Source organism: Misgurnus anguillicaudatus, chromosome 7 (assembly GCF_027580225.2).
Source record: "Misgurnus anguillicaudatus chromosome 7, ASM2758022v2, whole genome shotgun sequence".
Taxonomy (NCBI): domain Eukaryota; kingdom Metazoa; phylum Chordata; class Actinopteri; order Cypriniformes; family Cobitidae; genus Misgurnus; species Misgurnus anguillicaudatus.
In genome coordinates this window covers 7941760-7961992 of record NC_073343.2, presented here as the reverse complement: position 1 = coordinate 7961992, position 20233 = coordinate 7941760, and positions in this window count along the sequence as shown.

Here is a 20233-nt window from a genome sequence, read left to right as displayed (position 1 = left end):
TGTGTCTGTGTTAGAGAAAGAGAGAAGATGGGGGTCACATTAAGCTGTTGTGACCCTCACATGAACTGGGGGAGACAGATCACCCACTCAGCAGGTGCAGCCCAGAGAACAGCAGACAGCCCTCTTCACTACCGTATTCATAACACTGTGTGCGCTTGTTTGTGTTGGTTTCTTCGTCTATTCTGAATGCATTACCCTCAAGGTCTCCCTACTACATCTTACAATTACCTGGGCAGCCAAACAGGTGCGCTTCTTTTCTCTCAGGTTTAAGAGGGGTCCGAGCTTCTTGGCTGTCAGGGAAAACCTTGAGAATGACATTTTGGCCTGACAAAAAAGAACAGAAAGTAGACAGAAAGTGAGAAAAACAAAACGAGAAACTAGACTGACAGTCCTGTTTAATAGGAAACAAATTGCTCTCCGCTGTCCTGTGACACAGATAGCAGCCCATTTGTGCTTGTCCGGCTTTGTTAGGAACAATTGGGAGGAAGTGGCGGTATTCCGCACAGGGATTGGTTTCAGGCCTTGCTACCCGTTATGCCGCTCTGAACAAGCCCTTGTGATGAAGCAGTTCAGGTGCGGCTGCATTCGGAGAGAATGGAGGCAATGGTTACGGCCCAGGCTGGGCTCGGAGAGGTTTGGGGAGGGAATGGGGGATGGATCGCCGGGGGGAACATGGGAATGAATAACGGTCTTGTTTGGATTCACAGAGCGAAACCGTGCTGCTCTCTGCACCACGGAGAGAGAAAGAGAAGAGAGCTTGTTCCCATTCGCATCTCTAGTGCCATAAAATCATAGTCTTCACTTAAATACAAACTTTTTACCAAATACTTGTTTACACATTCCTACTTGTTCATGCACACTTACTGACGCAACTAAATTTAAAAATGATTAAAAAACAGCTCAAATAAAGTGATGATTTGTGTAAATGTGTGTGTGTGTGTGTAAGTATATGTGTGTGTGTCAAGAGCAGTTAGGGTTTCAGGAGCGAGGGCCATGTTTCACTAGGTTGAATCTCAAAGACATTTTTGAGTACAGGAAACACACAGCCCCCCATACAACATGGTCCTGTGGGACACACACACTCACACTCCTACGTATGTAACTTGGGCTGTGTGTACACCTGTTTTACCAGGGCTGGGAACGCATTGACCTCACCTCTGACCGGCCACTATCTGACTGTCAACTGATCACATGCAGTCAGCACAAAGACACATCACAGAAGCCAAACGGACAGTTTAGCATCCCAGATTAAGATCGTTCCGATTGCAAATTCATCCTTACAATCGGAATTTTATTTTAACTAACATTCTGGATATACTCCCTGTAGCGAATAAAGTAAGACGACAGCAAACAGTCTGTGTCTGTATGCGTGTCTTCCGACACATATTTATTGTAACTGACTGCCTCGACCATAAAAAACATTATATTTTGGAGAACGGCAGCTTGCAGTGTAAAGGCTCACTGAGCAGGCGACTAATGGGAGCTAATCTCATTTTCTGTCATGCAGCTCCCTGGGGTCAAGGATTAAGTGCTTAGGTCAGAGGTCCTTTACAAATAAGAAGAAAATCAACTCCAAGATAGGATTATCAAGTCATTACTTATTAAAAGTCATAAACACGGTCCATTTCGAGATACAGTGTTTTGTGGTTTTCTGAGGAAGGGTTGGATTTGAATGCAGGTATTATTACATATTCAATGTCTTTATTCAGCGTTTGTTTGCATATCCAGTTAAGGTTCCTCAGTAAGATGCAAATAAATGGTAATTACAAGGTGAAGCGATGTTACAATAGCCTCGCTTATTTACACAACCAATAGCGTACACTGTTATGCCATGTTTGTGACAGAGTTGATGCTGCTGCGCTCGATAATCCAGGACTTAACTGTTATCCTCTAACTCTCTTATGCTGTCCCCAGCTTAAAGAAAGTGATATCCCTGTGACCGGCACACCATCTGATTCCTGGACATTTACATTTCATCAATTTTTTTTTAATTTTCCCCTCTTTACCCATTTAAGCCATGGCTCTCTTCCGCAATTCAGATCATTTGAATAGCATGAATGTGTCAAGAGGAATGAATAGATCGATTGATAAATTTACCTATGCTGCACATAAAGATCTCAATGACTGATAATGAACTGACTTTCAAGGAAATAGAATACCAGGGGAATGTATAGGTACTTTACAGCAGTGGATTGCGTGGGGATAATACATTTTACTGTCATCCATTTAAAGTTATTTGCATCAAAGCTATTAGCAATATTTTAGCGAAATCTGTGATATAGAGAGACAGAACCAGTCCAAACCCAGATCCAAAGCAACAGCACATCCATGTCTCTACAGCCTGTGAATTATACAAAGAATATACTGATATTTATGTGCAGAGCAGTTTTTGACATTCAGAAACATCTTTCTTGAATGACATTACATTACAGGTACAAATAAACTGTGACCGTTGCCTTTAAATGTCTTTCTTTGCTAGTTTGTTGCCTTGTTAAGTAGTCTAAAGTTAGGCACGAAATAAAAAATGTTTAACTACACTGCCACCTAGACGTCATGTGTTGAATAACACAACATTTAAAGGTACAACTGCTGGGAATCTATTTTCCTATATCTATTTTCAGCGCATTAAAATTTGAATTGAAAGCGAATGTGCTGCAATTTGTATAAATTTCCGAATGCAAATATTTGTACCACTTCAAAAAGCTGACAGCAGACAGTTAGACTGTCACAAAAGGTTCAAAAGCTGCCGATGGTAAGTGTCCTTAATAATGTCCTAATGTAGGTACAGATATACCTTTGATGTACCAATACATTATGTACCATTGATGTACAAATATGCACCCTTGTTTACAAAGGTGTGCTTTAAAAAAGGATACCATATCATTGTAGTGACAGCATTTGTACCCTTTTTGTGACAGTGTAGGCCTACTGGAGAATGGTATTACCATGTTTTTTTGGACATTACTGTATCAGTACATTATCACAGAAGTTTCAAAGTAACATGCAGAACCTGCATCATTTCCTGTGAAGGATTAATAAAGTATCAATCAAACCACATAAATACCATCATTCGTAATTCAGGGACACACAGCAAAATCATCAGTGTTAAATCAACACTGCTGGTGTATATATGGGGACCACCAGGTCTGGTGTTACTCATATAAACACCAGTGTTGACTTAACACTGCTGATTTTGCTGTGCACAACACAACATGTAAGTTTTCGCTGCCAGGGGTCGCTTTTTAATACAATAATGAAAGTGAAGCTTGATGACGCTATGAAGGAAAGTAGAACGATGGGAGATTTTTACCATTCAAAGATGTACGGAATTCACAAATCATGTTCACGAATGATTGGGGGGTTTTCTGTACTCACTAATGGATAATCCTGATCCTTGATGACTGATTTAACCATCACTTTCGCATTTTTCCACATGTTGCCATAGTTTTAGAACTGAGAATAGCATAGATAATACGTCAATGATAGGCAAAAAAATATATATATATTTAATTTCTCTGGATTTACAAATCCTTGAGAACTTTTGGGATAACGTAAGTACTAGTGATGAAGTACTCACAGGGTTCCCACACCTTAGTTAACTTCAAATTCAAGGACCTTTCAAGGACTTTCCAGGTCCAATACCCTCAAATTCAAGGACTAATGCTGCGTTCCAGGCAACCGGTAACCCGTAACTCAAGAGTTCAAAACCACGACTCACGACTCTGAACTGGGAGTACATCGATCTAGTACGAGTTCACGGGTGGGAAGTCACGGGTTTGACTGCCGTTCCAGTGCACTTTCACCGGTAGAAGGTTGTAAAAACACGAGTTACAGGCTGCCTGGAACGCATAGGGTCGTGAGTCGTGGTTTTGAGGTCGTAACTCGCGGGTTTAAAAGCCTGCCTGGAACGCAGCATAAATGTGGGGACACATTTTAAGTTAGAGCAAGGTTTTACCTTTTAAGATGCATTGTTACAGTTCCCTTTCGAGGGAACTCGCACTGCATCACGGTGGTGACACTTTGGGGACGCTTCCAGGGGTAAGTGCGTCTGAATGTGTATATCAAATTCAACCAATGGTGATGCTTAACGACAAAGACATGGTGACGCGGGAGCCAGGAAGTATATCGCTATTTGAAATATTGCCAAAGACAGCGTTACAGGGACGCAGAAAGTATGGCAAGGGAGACGCAGTTTGCCAAAGTTTTGCCACAACTATGCAAAAAAGCATTTTAGTATGAATCAATATTCGCATACAGAAGATGTTTTCAAAAATGTTCCAAGGCCTTGAATTATTTCCCCCAGATTCACAAACTTTCAAGGATTTCAAGGACCTGTACTGTAGGAACCCTGTACTCAAGACTAGAGATTTTCTCGGGTCCAAAGAAATGTACCTGACCCAAAATGACCTGAATCACATTTTAACCGAACCTGATGTGCATAATTTTTAAAAGAAAGACCTGAGTCTGGCATGAGTGGCAATTTATTTTTTTAACCAGACCCGAAAGAAACCCCGGTGGCCTCGCATACAATTGGGCCCGTTGCTCCATTTCTTATCTTTTGTTATCTGACGATGACACCAAGGTAACCGCTAAAATGTGCATTCAAAACTGTCTCAACAAAAATGTACGCCTCATGACGTCGCAAGCTCTCTTGGCAAATTCAAAAAAAGGTTGGAAAAAAGACTCGATGCACACACACAAGATACTTCTACAGTCCGTTCTGCAAAAAACACATTAATTTTAAATTCCTCGAGGCCTGATGAGGCTAATATTGTACCAGAAAGTGTCCGTGGCACAGATGAAACGTTTAGACCCAAATCCGCTCGGGTTTCAGGTCGGACCCTGTCTTGGTCTTGTCTTGCTGGTGCATTGTCTGATGTCTTATGCTATGTTCACACCAAATGCAGGTCATCGCGTTACTTGCTCTAGATTACTCGCGGGATTTAACTTCATGTCATGCAAATTTTTCGCTTTAGTTGAATATTTTCAACTTGGGCGAAGTAGCATTTGAGGCGAATAGCGCGTATTTTTTGCGGCAATTGCGCCGCCCATATCGCGTCATTTGCATCGCCTCACGCGAGAACGTGTCTGATCGTGTCTGCATTGACTTTCTATGTAATCTACTCGCGCAAATCGTTGAACTCGCATCTGGTGTGAACCCACAGTTATGGGTTTTCATTATTAATGTAATTGGATAAAAAACTTCTGGCTTTAAAAGCAATCACTGACTTATTTTTTAATTTCTTTTGTTACTGTTGTGCCAGTAAAAGACGAATAGGGGATTGTCCAAAGAGAAATATGTCAACAAAATGAATACAAAGGCCCACAATATCCAAGATGTGATTGCAAAAAAAGTACTTGTACACAAAAAAATGCAGCACTTTTGTCAAATCAACATATATTTTTATGTTACTTTAACTTAACAAATTAAGTTAAACAAATGTCAAAAGTTATGTCAACTTAAGAAAGGTCAAAACTTAAAATAGTAGGTTGAATGGACTTGCAAATCCAAGTTGTTTTAACTTCAAACAGCATTTTTACAGTGTATGAAATCTCATTTATTTATATTATAAAATCTGACGTGATCAAAAACAATGAATATTGGTCTTTTTTGATGTCCTGTCATGGTCTCCACTGTCTTTGGTCTCAGTCTTGTATTAGTTTTGGACCCTCAAAATCTTGGTCTTGTCTTGGTCTCAACACCCTCTTGTCTTGGTAAGAACACAACTCATGAAATATATCACGCTGTTGAAATGGTTTTGGATATTATACAAAACTGACAACCAGATAGTTTTGGTGCTTCTAGCTCAGTGGTAGAGCATCACGTTAGCAGCACAAAAGGGCATGGGTTCAAACCCAGGGAACATACATGCCGATAAAAAATGTATACCTTATAAGTTGCTAGATTAAAGCATAAATGTAAAATCTTACATACAGTAGTGTGCCTTTAAAGGCATATTTAACAACATGATTGTACCACAGCCCCACCATAATACTGTATGTGTTCGTAAGGAAAGGCAGATTTGAGGTTGAAAGAAACAAGGGAAGTTTTGTGCCTTGGCCAAAATGATCTTTTCTAACAGCATTTCGCTGATTCTAAATAGCTGAAATGACTGTACAACTGATCCGAGCGGCATCTCTCACTCTTTCAGCATTCTCAAAGGCGGATTATATGGGGATGTGGTTCTTTCAAAATATTGCCTCCGTTTCTCTTTTAACAAGGCAATTACCCTGTCAGACACACACCCATATCCACCCAACATGCACACAGTGACCCACACACATACGGTTTCTTTGTCAATTAACTTCTGTTTCAGCCCAGCCAGGGGAAGAGAGGTCCTGTCAGTCTTTCAGTCCATGGACATTCCTCTAATAAACTTGGTTGACAGTATGATCAGATTATTCTGGTTGCCAGGTTGCAGCGGTTGGCGGACTGAATTTTTTTGTGATAACTTCGCTCAGATTACTAATTGTTTCAAAGTTGTATATTTTTCTTTCGGCTTCTAAACAGAACGAGCCTCTGTTTGCTCAAAGCCCCCAAAAAGCATTCGAAAAAACACAGCGAAATGCTCTAAAATGCTCTGGCTATGGTTCAGTATCATCATTTTTAATATGATCTGCTGCTATATCATGCCAGAAAAGCTCCGCTGTCCCCTTTGATCTGACTCCAGCTTTGATTCTGTCTCTGCATGTCCGAGACCGTAAATGGGTATTTTATGAACATTCCCTAATTATATCCCTCGTCAGTCTGTTTGTTGCGAAGGGCCACTGTAAGCCTTTTGTACTTCTATCAGATCTTCCTGCTCTTGTCAGCCTGAAGAATGACAAATATTTACTTAAAGTACACTCAAATACTGTAGGCCTACACACACAGACCATGTAAAAACAATTACAGGCAAGAACTCTTATTGAGTCTTCATTTTAAATGAATTCATTTGTAGGCTATATAGTCCGACCACTAAAATACGGCTAGACTATTTAGTGCAGAGAAAATCTGTAATTTCCTCTCTTTCATGTTGCACTCAGTTATACAATGTGAGAGTGCAGAAAGCAGTGTTGTACAGCCAAATAAGTGCCTGCTGAAATGAACCTCAGAGGAGCACGCTTTAACCCCCCTCCAGAAGAAACGCCTGCAGGGATAGGTAATAGCATCCGGATGGCCTTAACTAAATATTCAGATTATCCTTACCTCTCATCATCACCCAATCAATCAACAGTACCTGGAAACGTGCGTGTGTGTGTGTGTGTGTGTTCTGTGAAAGTGGGCCAAACAGCTCAGGCACATGTTATAAGCCCTTCTTGGCCACATTGGCCCTCTGTTTCCATGGCAACGAGTTTGCCAAAGTAAGAGCAGAAGGAAATTAAGATTATCTGATTAAAAGTTCAAAGTTGAAAGCCATTGAAAACAAAACGGATCACTTTCTGAATAATACCGTAGACCTCTAGCCACTTATTTTTTTGAGTGGGCCTTTGACTTTAAAGACTTCATTAATGGAATTTGTATGCACCCGAAATCGTATAATGTGACTGAGGTACTAAATTAAATCATCGACCGTTAAAACAGTAGGTACTATATAGGATGAATATGTATAGTATGAATGAATTCGGACGTATTACATCCCCCATGTTGATACATCACGTGACATACGTCGTCATAACAACAAGTTAGTCGTTAACCGGAATGACGTTAAACAAGCGCAATTTAACGACAAGGTACAGAGGAGTCATGGGAGAAAGTCATGTGGTCAGATGAGACAAAAATATAACTTTTTGGTCATAATTCCACTAAATTTATTTGGAGGAAGAAGAATGACGAGTACCATCCCAAGAACACCATCCCTACTGTAAAGCATGGGGGTGGTAGCATCATGCTTTGAGGGTGTTTTTCTGCACATGGGACAGGGCGACTGCACTGTATTAAGGAGAGAATGACTGGGGCCATGTATAACCAAGGATAACCAAGGAGTGGCTCTGTAAGAAGCATATTAAGATTCTGGCATGGCCTAGCCAGTCTCCAGATCTAAACCCAATATAGAATCTTTGGAGGGAGCTCAAACTTTGTGTTTCTCAGCGACAGGCAAGAAACCTGACTGATCTAGAGAAGATAGGTGGAGGAGTAGGCCAAAATCCCTTCTGCAGTGTGTGCAAACCTGGTGAAAAACTACAGGAAACGTTTGACCTCTGTAATTGCAAACAAAGGCTATTGTTCCAAATATTAACATTGACTTTCTCAGGTGTTCAAATACTTATTTGCAGCTGTATCATACAAATAAATTGTTAAAAAAAATCATACATTGTGATTTCTGGATTTTTTTTAGATTATGTCTCTCACAGTGGACATGCACCTACGATGAGAATTTCAGACCCCTCAATGATTTCTAAGTGGGAGAACTTGCAAAATAGCAGGGTGTTCAAATACTTATTTTCCTCACTGTATGTATTTGCATTTGAATAGAGCTGAGTTACTGCTTTTTAACCACTTTTTTGCCTTATCTACTGCTTTGATGCCTTTAAAAGATTGTCACATACTTTTTTTAGAAAATATGAGATATATCATCAGAGAAATATGTTGCAAAAGCGCATCCTTAGTCATCTTAACAATGGCCTAAACTAAAATGAACGATGTGTTAAGCAGTTTGTCTGCTAACACCCAATGGGCCTCTCACAAGCAGTCCAAGTTCAATCTGCAACCGACACCTTACATCTGGCCCTTTCCTCCGCGTTCTGCCGTGCCAATTCACTTTGCTGTCGGTCTTGTTTTACAAAAAGAGGCTTTAATGCAACTCAATTCACAATTTCCTCCCGTTCCCTACTGTAGAGGATACGACCCCATCTCCTCGCTTCCTCCCCTTCAGCCACACACAACAGTGCGTGCTATATAAGACAAGAGGAATTCAGATAAGCGTGGCATTAAACTCAATTTTAGATATCCGCAATCCCCAACCCACAACCACTACCCCCTGCTCTAACTTCTAATCTTGCTTAACTGCACAATAATACTTTATTTATCTAAAAGGGGTGGGTTGAATTGTCCTCAAGCAAGACGTGGTAGAACTTTACAGTATGCATTTCACACAAGAGCTAATCCTCTGGGAGAAAGAGAGCGAAATGGTTTGCCTTTTCGGCGAAGGTAAGACTATCTTGACTCGCGAGAAGGAATGCCGAGCTTATCTGCCTGTGCTTTTAATGCTTTTTGAAATGCTATGACAGATTAAGTAAACAGTGCATTTGATGAATAGGAGGAAAAGTCAATTGGCCATGCAGCGTAGAGTTCAATCCTCACGCGGCACAAAAAGCTCTTTCTTACTCTGTCGTCTTCTGCTTTCCAGAGGCTTAGAGATGCCTCTATACCCAAATCTGATTTCCCTCACATTAACCTCTAGAAGGGCAGGTTACATTAAAGCTGCAGACACTTCCGCAGGTGGAGAGTTCAGGAAAGAGACATTTGGAGTTTGCCGCATTGAATCGGCTTGTAACATTACAGTGTGATGTAGTCACGCTTACCATGTTGACCAAATTTTTAACCCGGATCTTATTAGTAAAATCTAAACAGTGGAAACCCGGTCAAGACCCTGAAGCTGGAAAATCACTGCCCTGAACCTTATATCCTCAAAACCCACAGATTATCCAGAACTCTTTAGGTACACCTATGTCATTATGCCATGACCTTCTCAAACTTAGAGCAAGCTTGTATTCATCTAAGCTGTATGGCAACCATAATAAATATAACTGCTACCTAGGGCTGTGACTATTGTCAAAACCACCACGGTGGTGAAGTGCGACGTCACAAACTATGAATAATATAAAGTACAGTCTCACCCAGCGAGATGTCTTCAAGTTCATGTGAACGCAAATGACCAGCAGACCCAGAGTTAGTGTGCTATTTGAAAAGAAATAGGCGTCTATGAACATGCACATTTGTTAAGAAAATTTCAAAATATACATGTATGCATTATTTAAGACAACAACCATTACCATCACAATGGTAAAATACTGCCACCGTCACAGCCCTACTGCTACTGTACTTTATGCTTTGCTTTTTAATAATCTATCCACCTGATTCTCAAACGCTGAAGTAAGTGATGTGACGTATTTCCTTTCCGGTCCGAGACTTCCGTTTCAATAGCCAGCCGGTAGAAAACAGTGTAGTGGGAGCACGCATAAAACATGATTTATACAGTTACTACACCTGCCATGTATGAACCAGTGTGAGGATAAAATTAAGAAAGGGGGCTTGATATATGAAGATATATTCGATTATTTCATGTTGTTGATCGGAGGTATCGGGTCTTCAATGTGCAAATATTAAAGTACAGAGACATACCAGTATATTTACAATGGGAAAGTCAGTCAAGTGTTGTACATGGGATTTACCAAGACTTGAGTTTTTTTTAAAACGGCAATTTTTAATGGACTTGTTTATGGTGACACGTCAAGCCTCACGCTGTCTGACACAGTCAGCAGTATCTTTCTCATTCAACACATTGTAAGTTATTTGAACAAACCATAATAAACATATTAAACTACTACATGTATTGAGTTTTGTTTTCGTTTTATGAAAATATTATCACATCGCTTCTTACGCACTAGCTTATGAAATTATTTACTTACTTTTTATAAAACGACTAGTTCCAATCCTTGATTCTGATTGGTCAACAGGTGTGCTTTATTCACAATAAAACACTGCTATGACCGCTTTACCCAACGGTTCTATTTAATATCACTGCGCCCTTAGCAACACCCTTAGTAACACATAAACATATAATGAGACAAAGGCTGTTTCTCAATTCCAAGAACGCAAAGAACGGACTTGCGTCCTCGTGGAGATCGGTCTTGCCAGGCGACCTTGGAAGAACGAACTCGGAAGTTTTGCCGCAATGACTTCTGGGGCGTAAAGCGATTTCAGCAAGTCTGCACTCGATGCATCCTCGATATCAAGAACACATCCGGGTATTTTCATGCGTCCTCTGTCCTTGCGTTCTTGAGAATTGGAATGAACTTCGACCGTTAATGATGACGTAGAGCGAGGACACGAGGACGCAATATCGCTGAAGAACGCATATTGAGAAACAGCCAAAGTCTGAGAACAGTTTGTTGTTTTTATTTGAGCTTTCATGTTGTTGTTCACAGTCAGGGACTTTTATTGATTTAACTTCATGAAAGTTGCACTAATATTTTTTTTACTTTAATATTGTGTGGTAACCGTTTTATAAAAGCAATAAGGTACTCGAGGCAAGTGCTGTATTGTGAATAAGTAACGGCTGAAGGGGTTGCAGCCATTCAGCCGTTACTTATTCACGATACAGCACAGCCTCTCGTACCTTATTGCTTACTTAAAGCATTTGCTTTTTCATTTGAAACATAACAAAAGTACGCACAAACACATTACGAACTATTATAAACATTAACTAAGAAGATAATGTCGTATATTCTTTACTATAATCGCATTTTTGTAGTAATATATAAATCAGCTAAATCAGCATATTTTTATCAGCATAATATTAGTTGTTTTTAAACAATTATTGTATTTATTGTTTACTGGCAGTTTCTATGAAAGGTTTTACTGGATGGATTTGTAATACAGATCATGATTGCATGTGCGCCACATATACATGCAGTTCTTGTGCATGCGGTTGTAACAAATGTTTTGTAGAGATTTACTGCGTTTGTATTAACTATTCCCTAACTGAACAAATTATGTCGGCCTTCTTGGATTTCATAATAAACATTAAACAGCCAGTCAAAACGGCACACTTGTGTCCTTCGCAATAGACTACCATTAGCTTTAGTGGCTCACCGGAAGTCATAAACTGGAAAGCTCAAAGATGGCGGCGCCCACATTTACGTCAAGAAACAGGTGGATATAAATAACAATTTAAAGAGGAATAAACAAAAAGTTTTAGAAAACCATAATACATAAAATTCACTAATTTAAATACTTTATATCACTTTACTGACCCTAATGCCCTCTCGCTCTCATACATATATGTCTGACAAACAGATAATCCCTCCAAATATCCTGAAGCATACCGATCTCCCCTTTCCTCTTCTCCTTACCCAAACCTCCCTTGCCTTCTTTAACTATCCATCTATGCTATTCATCCATCCACATGACCACGTCTCTGCTTTTCTCCTCTAATCCTCTTTGAGGACATTACCCGCTAATAAAGACACTAAGTGGAGAGGGAGAAGAGAAAATATCATCTTACACCCAGTGGCAGATTCACCAAACTGACTGCGCACAGACAAAAAGATATGGAGAGGGACAGATATTTGCCATGCATGAAAAGATGCAAAACACCCAAACCACTGAATTCTATTCAGCGGTGAAGTGAAAGTCACACAAATGATTCATATGAGTGTGCAGACATCTGACCAAAATCTGGAATGGTTAATGAAGTTATAAGCCAACTTTTCTTCATCTTCTTTCCGCCTCAGTTTAATTACAGAGCGGATTTCCGTTCAAAGCGCCACAGTTCTAACAAGCCCGTTTTTCACCAGGACGATCTGTTTCACATACCTGCCTGATCTCCTTACGTTCCTCTGCAACACTTGAAAGTTCATCAGAGAGATCCCATTGTGCTTAGCAAGCATTCCTTTCTTCCACTTAAAACCAGGTTAAACTGTAATCAGAAGTGCATTGATGTAGTTACATATATGCAAACATAAAAAACAAGGTGGGTTTTGTGGTAACAAAAACTGTTTGCAAAAAAGATCATTTTAAGATGGCATTGCAAAATGAAAGGTTAAACTAAAAGGCTCAAGTAAGAGAAGTTTTGGAAAGCACTTAATGTTTTGTATAGTCTAAATGCACTGCTCTGTAATTAGTTTATTTAAATACAGCTAATTTTTCAAAACACTACTAAACAAATTACTTGTGTTCTAACTGGTAGTTGTCCTGTGCATAACCCTGCCTCCTACACCAATAAAAGGGCCTTGGCAATAACTCTCAATGCAGGCTACATTGATACTGTATGATGACAAGACTCACAATGCAACGCTTATAATAGAGCAATTTTTAAAAAAAAGTCAGATTTATGCTGTGACTTAAGTCGCCTTTAACTCCATTGGAAAACAAGAGTGCTCTCACAAGCTTGCTAAACACTGAAGATTAACCCTGACCTCTGAAAAGAAAGCAAACAGCACTTATACTCTGCCCTCTGGGCATGTGCCTGACAACCCACATGGACATTATGGGATGCCGATGATGTGTTTATTAAATTCTTTGTGAAGTGATGACAGGACTGTTACAAAATCATTGCAGTGAATGTTAAGATCTCCATCTGGTGGCGAGTAAAGAAAACACAAAATGATCCGGAAGATGAGCAGTTATTAAAGAGCACCTATTTTTATTGCTAAAAACAATGTTATTTTGTGCATTTAGTGTAATACAATGTGTTTGCGTGGATTATGGTTCAAAAAACATTATTTTCCACATACCGTACATTTTGTACATTTTGTGTTAAAGATTTGCGCACAATGCAATGCAATAACAAACCAATCACATAGCAGTTGCTTTAATGCATTTAAGGGTGTGGTCCTGGTCAAGACAATCTCCTGAACTCCAAACTGAATGTCAGAATGGTAAAAAAGGTGATTTAAGCCATTTTGAGCATGGCATGGTTGTTGGTTCAGACGGGCCGGTCTGAGTATTTCACAATCTGCTCAGTTACTGATTTTCCCGCACAACCATTTCTAGGGTGCACAAAGAATGGTGTGAAAAGGGAAAAACATCCAGTATGCGGCAGTCCTGTGGGTTATATATTTGACTGAAATAACCACTCGTTACAACCGAGGTATGCAGCAAAGCATTTGTGAAATCAGAACACGCACAACCTTGAGGCGTATGGGCTACAACAGCAGAAGACCCCACCGGGTACCACTCATCTACAAATAGGAAAAAGACGTTACAATTTGCATGAGCTCACAAAAATTGGACATTTGAAGACTGGAAAAATGTTGCCTGGTCTGATGAGTCTCGATTTCTGTTGAGACATTTAGATGGAGTCAGAATTTGGCGTATACAGAATGAGAACATGGATCCATAATGCCTTGTTAGCACTATGCAGGTTGGTAATGGTGGTGTAATGGGCTGGGGGATGTTTTCTTAGAACACTTTAGGCCCCTTAGTGCCAATTAGGCATTGTTCAAATGCCACGGCCTACCTGAGCATTGTTTCTGATCATGTCCATCCCTTTATGACCACCATGTACCCATCCTCTGATGGCTACTTCCAGCAGGATAATGCACCACGTCACAAATCTTGAATCATTTCAAATTGGTATCTTGAACATGACAATGAGTTCACTGTATTAAAATGGCCCCCACAGTCATCAGATCTCAACCCAATAGAGCATCTTTGGGATGTGGTGGAATGGGAGCTTTGTACCCTGGATGTGCATCCCACAAATCTCCATCAACTGCAAGATGCTTTCCTATCAATATGGGCACACATTTCTAAAAAATGCTTTCAGCACCTTATTGAATCAATGCCACGTAGAATTAAGGCAGTTCTGAAGGCAAAAGGGGGTCAAACAACGTATTAGTATGGTGTTCCTAATAATCCTTTAGGTGAGTGTATAATCTAAACTTAAAACAAAAAACTGATTTCATGAATTATTTCTTTGTTTCTAAAATGAGGAGCACTCAGGGCTCTGTATATTGACTGTTGAGTTTAATTGCTAAAAAAAAGATAATAAGAAAATAATTTAACTGTTAAAATAAGAACTAAATGTACAAATTGTCAAGAAAAAAAAATGAAATAAAAATGTGTATAATATACATAGCTGTATTCCAAGTTTCAATCAAATTTACACCCAAAGCCAAGCAACATCTGGATTTACCAAAAAATCTGATTCGAACTATATCCATTTAACCACCAGATGGAGCCACAGTTACACCAAAAGCCTAAGAAACACTGACAATCTAAACTGGTGCTACTGTATATTGTAATATACAGTAGCACCAGTTTACATTGCCATTTGTTTCTTTATAAATCCTGGACTCATTACAGCATCTTTACCAAAACTATAGGTTATTTCTATTGGCTACCTCTGAAACACATCACATTACTTTTACATATTTAGCAGCAGTTTTGTCCAAAGTGACTTACAAAAGTAGGGAAAACAAAGCGACTACTTTGTAATAGTTTTAATCCTGCATTAATATATTTAAAAGGAAAAAGCAAACCCTTGCCTGAATTAACCTTAACACAATAATGATTCACGCACAACTGGCCTCTATGCAATGCATTAAGGGTACATTAAAACGGGCAGCATTTATCATGCAGATCATGTCTAGTATTACTTACTTTCAGGCTTTAGGGGAAAATATACAAATCTCACACTATAAATTCTTGGCTATAGAATCAAAGGCATCCAATTCGATATGATTACCATCATAATTTACTACATCACCAGCGAAAAATTAAACATGTTTGTGGAAATGAATAATTTTGACATGCACCTTGCCCGGGGCTTAGTTAATCTGCAATTTTCACTTTTATAATGCATGCAATGTCATGTTGGAGAAAATATATAAGCAAATTAATCATTAAAAACTAATGATGCACAGGACAGCTGTGTTCAGGCTTGAGTTCAGAAAGACCACCCAGTGAGATGAAAATGATCAGGGTCTTAAGCCCTTGCCAAACTACAGCTGTTGTGCCCTTTAGTTACACGAATCCAGTGGACCAATAGGAGCTGACATCCTGTGGGAATGCTGGCTGGAGTATGACACCATCAGCCCAACATCTGATTTTCAACCAGAATATCCTTGTCATAAGCCCAAGATGTCATTATTCCAGTATGTGGATATATAATTGCGACATAAAACAATATAATGGACAAATTTATTAAAGGACACTTAAAGTCTGCATTTTCTTGAAAAAATTCCACAGGGAAACTAAAAACCCTAACAAGTGTTAACGTTAGAAAGACTTAAAATTTATTGAATTATCCTGAAATAAAGAGACATACTAAACCCTCTGTTCACATCAAGACAAGCTGTCCATGTCGCCCACTCAAGAAGAAAAATGAGATGTGTGCAGATGCTCCACCGATTGGTCAGAATTTTTCATGCTGTCACAAAGGATCATGGGATGGACCACCACACACCCACGGCACAGACAGCGTGGGCGTTTCCGTGGTAACGGAGGATGGCAGCGATCCTTACGCAGCCCCAGCGAGCCACTAATGAGGGTGAGTGTGTGTGGGCACGACTGTTCAACTCGTCAAGCTGCAGTGCAACCAGGGCACAAGTTTGTCTTTTCAGAAACAGTGGGGTAAAACAGAAATGAACTTACGCGAGGATCTGGGCTTAATGCTGCGTGTGAGGGTGGGTGTTTGTTTGCATTTGTGTGTTTAGGTAAAATGATCCTTTGGTGAAGGAAAATGTCAGGGTTGGTTTATAATTAGATAAGTCATTCTTACAAACAGAAAGATTTAACATCAAATGCCATCCTGATGCCTGTCAGAAATGTAGTGCTCCGTCTACATTATCATACAAACGCACACAAGCAGACACGTGCACAGTCACATTTTCTCATACGAACTTCCTTGAGCACACTGACATGAAATGCATCCTGACATTTCCCCCAGCTAGGCAAACAGCAACCGAACACATCAAGCCTCCTTCTGGCTCTCCTCTCTAAAATTCCCTCTCTCTCTATTTCCATATTCAAATAAAGCTAAGAGGAAAATGTAAACAGTTGTAATAAAATATAACTAATTAATAAAGTTAAACAGATTTGAACTATTAGTATTGAAAACTGTGGGCATTTAAAATACACCTAGTAAAAGAGATTACACGCACAAGAACGACATGTGCAGAAAATTTGGCTTGAACAATGAATAATCTTTTCTCCCCAAGCAGTCCAAAATCAATACTTGATTTTAAACCCACATAGTCCCTCAAATCCACCCATCTCTCACTTTCTTTTTGTATAAATTCAACTGCTCCCCTCAGTAAATCAGCCTACTTTTACCCTGCCCCAAAAGATTTTTTGTTAAACATTGACATGGTATAGAAGTTGCAAATCATAATTGATTCTCAATATGGTGGTGTTAATTGCAACAATCTACTTTTGTTGCACATCCTCAGAGTGTTAACTGGTCTGACAGAAGACAAGATGTTCTCACCCAAACTAAGGCCTTACATGAACACGTGCTTTTACAACCTGTCTGATACTGTATCGATCTCTCAACCAGAGCACATGTTGGAAACGTAGGTGCTGTTGTGTGGGAGAAGATGGGTTGCTTGCACTTTCTACAATCTTCACAATCTCACACACACACACACACACACACACACACACACACACACACACACACACACACACACACACACATGATTTTGGTTTGGTATGATTTTTAAGCCGTAAACCATGTCATTAAAACATGTCATTATACCAGGGGTCTCCAAAATGGTGAATGCGGGCACCAGGTAGCGGGCACCAGGTAGCCCGCACAGAGTCTGTGTGGTGCCCGCCAAAGCACATTCTATTAATAGTCTCAATTGTAATATTTATTTATTAAATTTTTATATTAGATTGTCTTGGTTTACGTATGTTAACATTTTAAACAATACTAAAAGATATCAACAAGTAAAATAAAATCAGCAAGTAAAACAAAAAGTTTTGAGTAAACTATATCAAAAAGTAGCCCTTCAGATTGTTTTATCCATTGTGGTAGCCCTTGCTCACAAAAAGGTTGGAGACCCCTGTATTATACAGTACACTATATGTCCCCGTAAACCACATATAATAACACAAACATACACACAAACATGGCACTGGCTTGTTTGAGGCAAAGTGCATTGAAAATTTTCAACTCAATATCGTGGCCTAATAGAGGAGTTTTTTACTTTATGATGGGAAGGATCCCCAAATATTTTTTCATAAAAAAACATTTAAACTGTGTTAGATAAATAGTCATTCTAATATTATTTAAACAGCATATTATTTTGACTAATAACTTAAATAATTGGCTACACTGTAGACCTTTACAGTTTTTGCTTTGTGTTTTGTCTCTAAAATATTCTGGAGACCCCTTAGAACCTTCTGGGTTTGAAAACCCCTGGCCTACACTGTAAAAACATTCCGTAGAAATTGCAGCTGGGTTGCCGGTAATTTACCGTAGATTTACATTTATGTTATTTACTGGCAAGAGTTTGTTCAAAGTTAAATGAACATTAAACATTTACAAGTCTTTGTCTTTACAGAGTAAAACTAGAAAAACAGCATCAAGCAAAACATTCTGGGAAACAAAATCTGCAGAAAAAGGGTGATGATGATTTCTGATTCCCAGAATGCTTTGCATGAGGCTGTTATTATATAGTTTTATTCTGTAAAGATTAAGACTTGTTAATATTTAAAATTTATTTAACTTTGAACAAACTCTTGCCAGTAAATAACATAAATGTAAATCTACGGTAAATTACCGGCAACCCAGCTGCAATAGACGGTTTCATCGGACGCACGTGATACACGTCTGGATCTGAACCTTACTTCCGGTTTCGTTTTTTTAATGGTCTAACTAGTTGCTAAACTGATCTCTTGAACAAATGCCTCGTCAAAAATAACAAATGTTTTGGTTTCCTAGGTAATCTATGTGTTGTTGTTTTGCTTGTTATATAAATAAACTACGTTTAAAGTACTTTGTTGTTATTTATTATTAGCGGAGTTTACCGGAAGTTACTGCGGACCGCAACAGCCGCTTGTTTATGTTGTTACTGCTGAAACCGTATATAACATTGAAATTTCTACAGACATTTTTTACAGTGTAAGAAGTGTTCTTCACAGTGATGCTATAGACGATTTCAGCAGTAACAACATTTGTACGCATCTTGGTGAGAATGGGTAGCAATTTTATAATGTATACAATGTTAACAGTTTGGCTACCAAACCTCCCTTCACTGATCCATGTCCGCCATCCCCCTCGTCTTTAAGGGTACATTCACATTATAAGCAACTTTGTCGGTGTGGCGCTCGTCTCTTTCAAAAGAGCCGTTTCAAAATCTGGTTGTCATAAACAAATGAGTACTGTCCAGTAAATGATGCTTGCTATGCTTCTCAATGAATTACGGTGAAATGCTGCTACATCCAAAAGTGCTCTCATGCAGAAACTCAATATGCGCTGTAGACGAAGAACCATATACACGCAGCTATGACATGCTGCTCCAGGAAATGGCTTAAGGATATATTTATATTGCTGTTCTTCAAACCTTTTCAGGTATTTTCATGATAATAAAGAATATGTATACACTGAAATTTTTTTAAGGTAAGTGGTTGCAATCATTTTATTTAAGCTACATTTAAACAAAAGTTTTATATTTTATTTTACTTTACTAATCTTTTTTGTTTAAATGTAGCTTGTAACCACTTACCTTAAAAAAATTTATTAAATTCAATGAATATTTTTTTCAGTGTAATGATATGTTTGACGGGTGTTGCAACTTGCTTTTTTGAATTTATGTTATAAACGACTTAAACTAACAGTGATTTCAGATCGATAAATATTTACTGATCAAAAGTCATAGTACATGAAATTGCTGTGAATAATATCAGCTGTGCGATTCAGATTAGTTATCGGCCACGTATTATTAGTGTATATCGGCATTTATCGGTGCACCCCTAATAAACATAGTCGCTAAGTTAAGATTGTGTCTTAAGTTGTAGCAATTAGTTAGGGCTAATCAGACGTATGGTGCATTCAAACCAGCTGCGGTAGAGGCGGCAAAAACGCGCTAATTGTGCTTAGTTGGACGCTTGAACATTTTGAGTTTTCTCGCTTCATTCATGCGTGAAAGCCGCGCATGAAATTCTGGTCATTATGCTACGTACACACCAAACGTGGGGCATCGCATTACTCGCTCTAGATTACTCCCGGGATTTAACTTCATGTCATGCAAATTTTCCGCTCGAGGTGAATATTTTCACGCACAGTTTGAGGCGAATAGCGCATTGACTTTGTATGTAATCTACTCGCGCAAATCGTTTACTTGCATCTGGTGTGAACCCACAGTTAGAGACATTCACACGGAAATTCGGAGGGTCTTCTGCGACTCAGCTGAGACTCCACTCACTTCCTGTAATTACGTCACTACTACAGCAAGGTCCTGATTGGTTAATGCAGCGCAGAAATCCAACAAAGTTCTGATTTTTCAACTCGTGCGTTTCCCCTGGCAACGCTCAATTCGCACTGAACGGGCGTTCCGGGCAATTCGAGCCACGCAT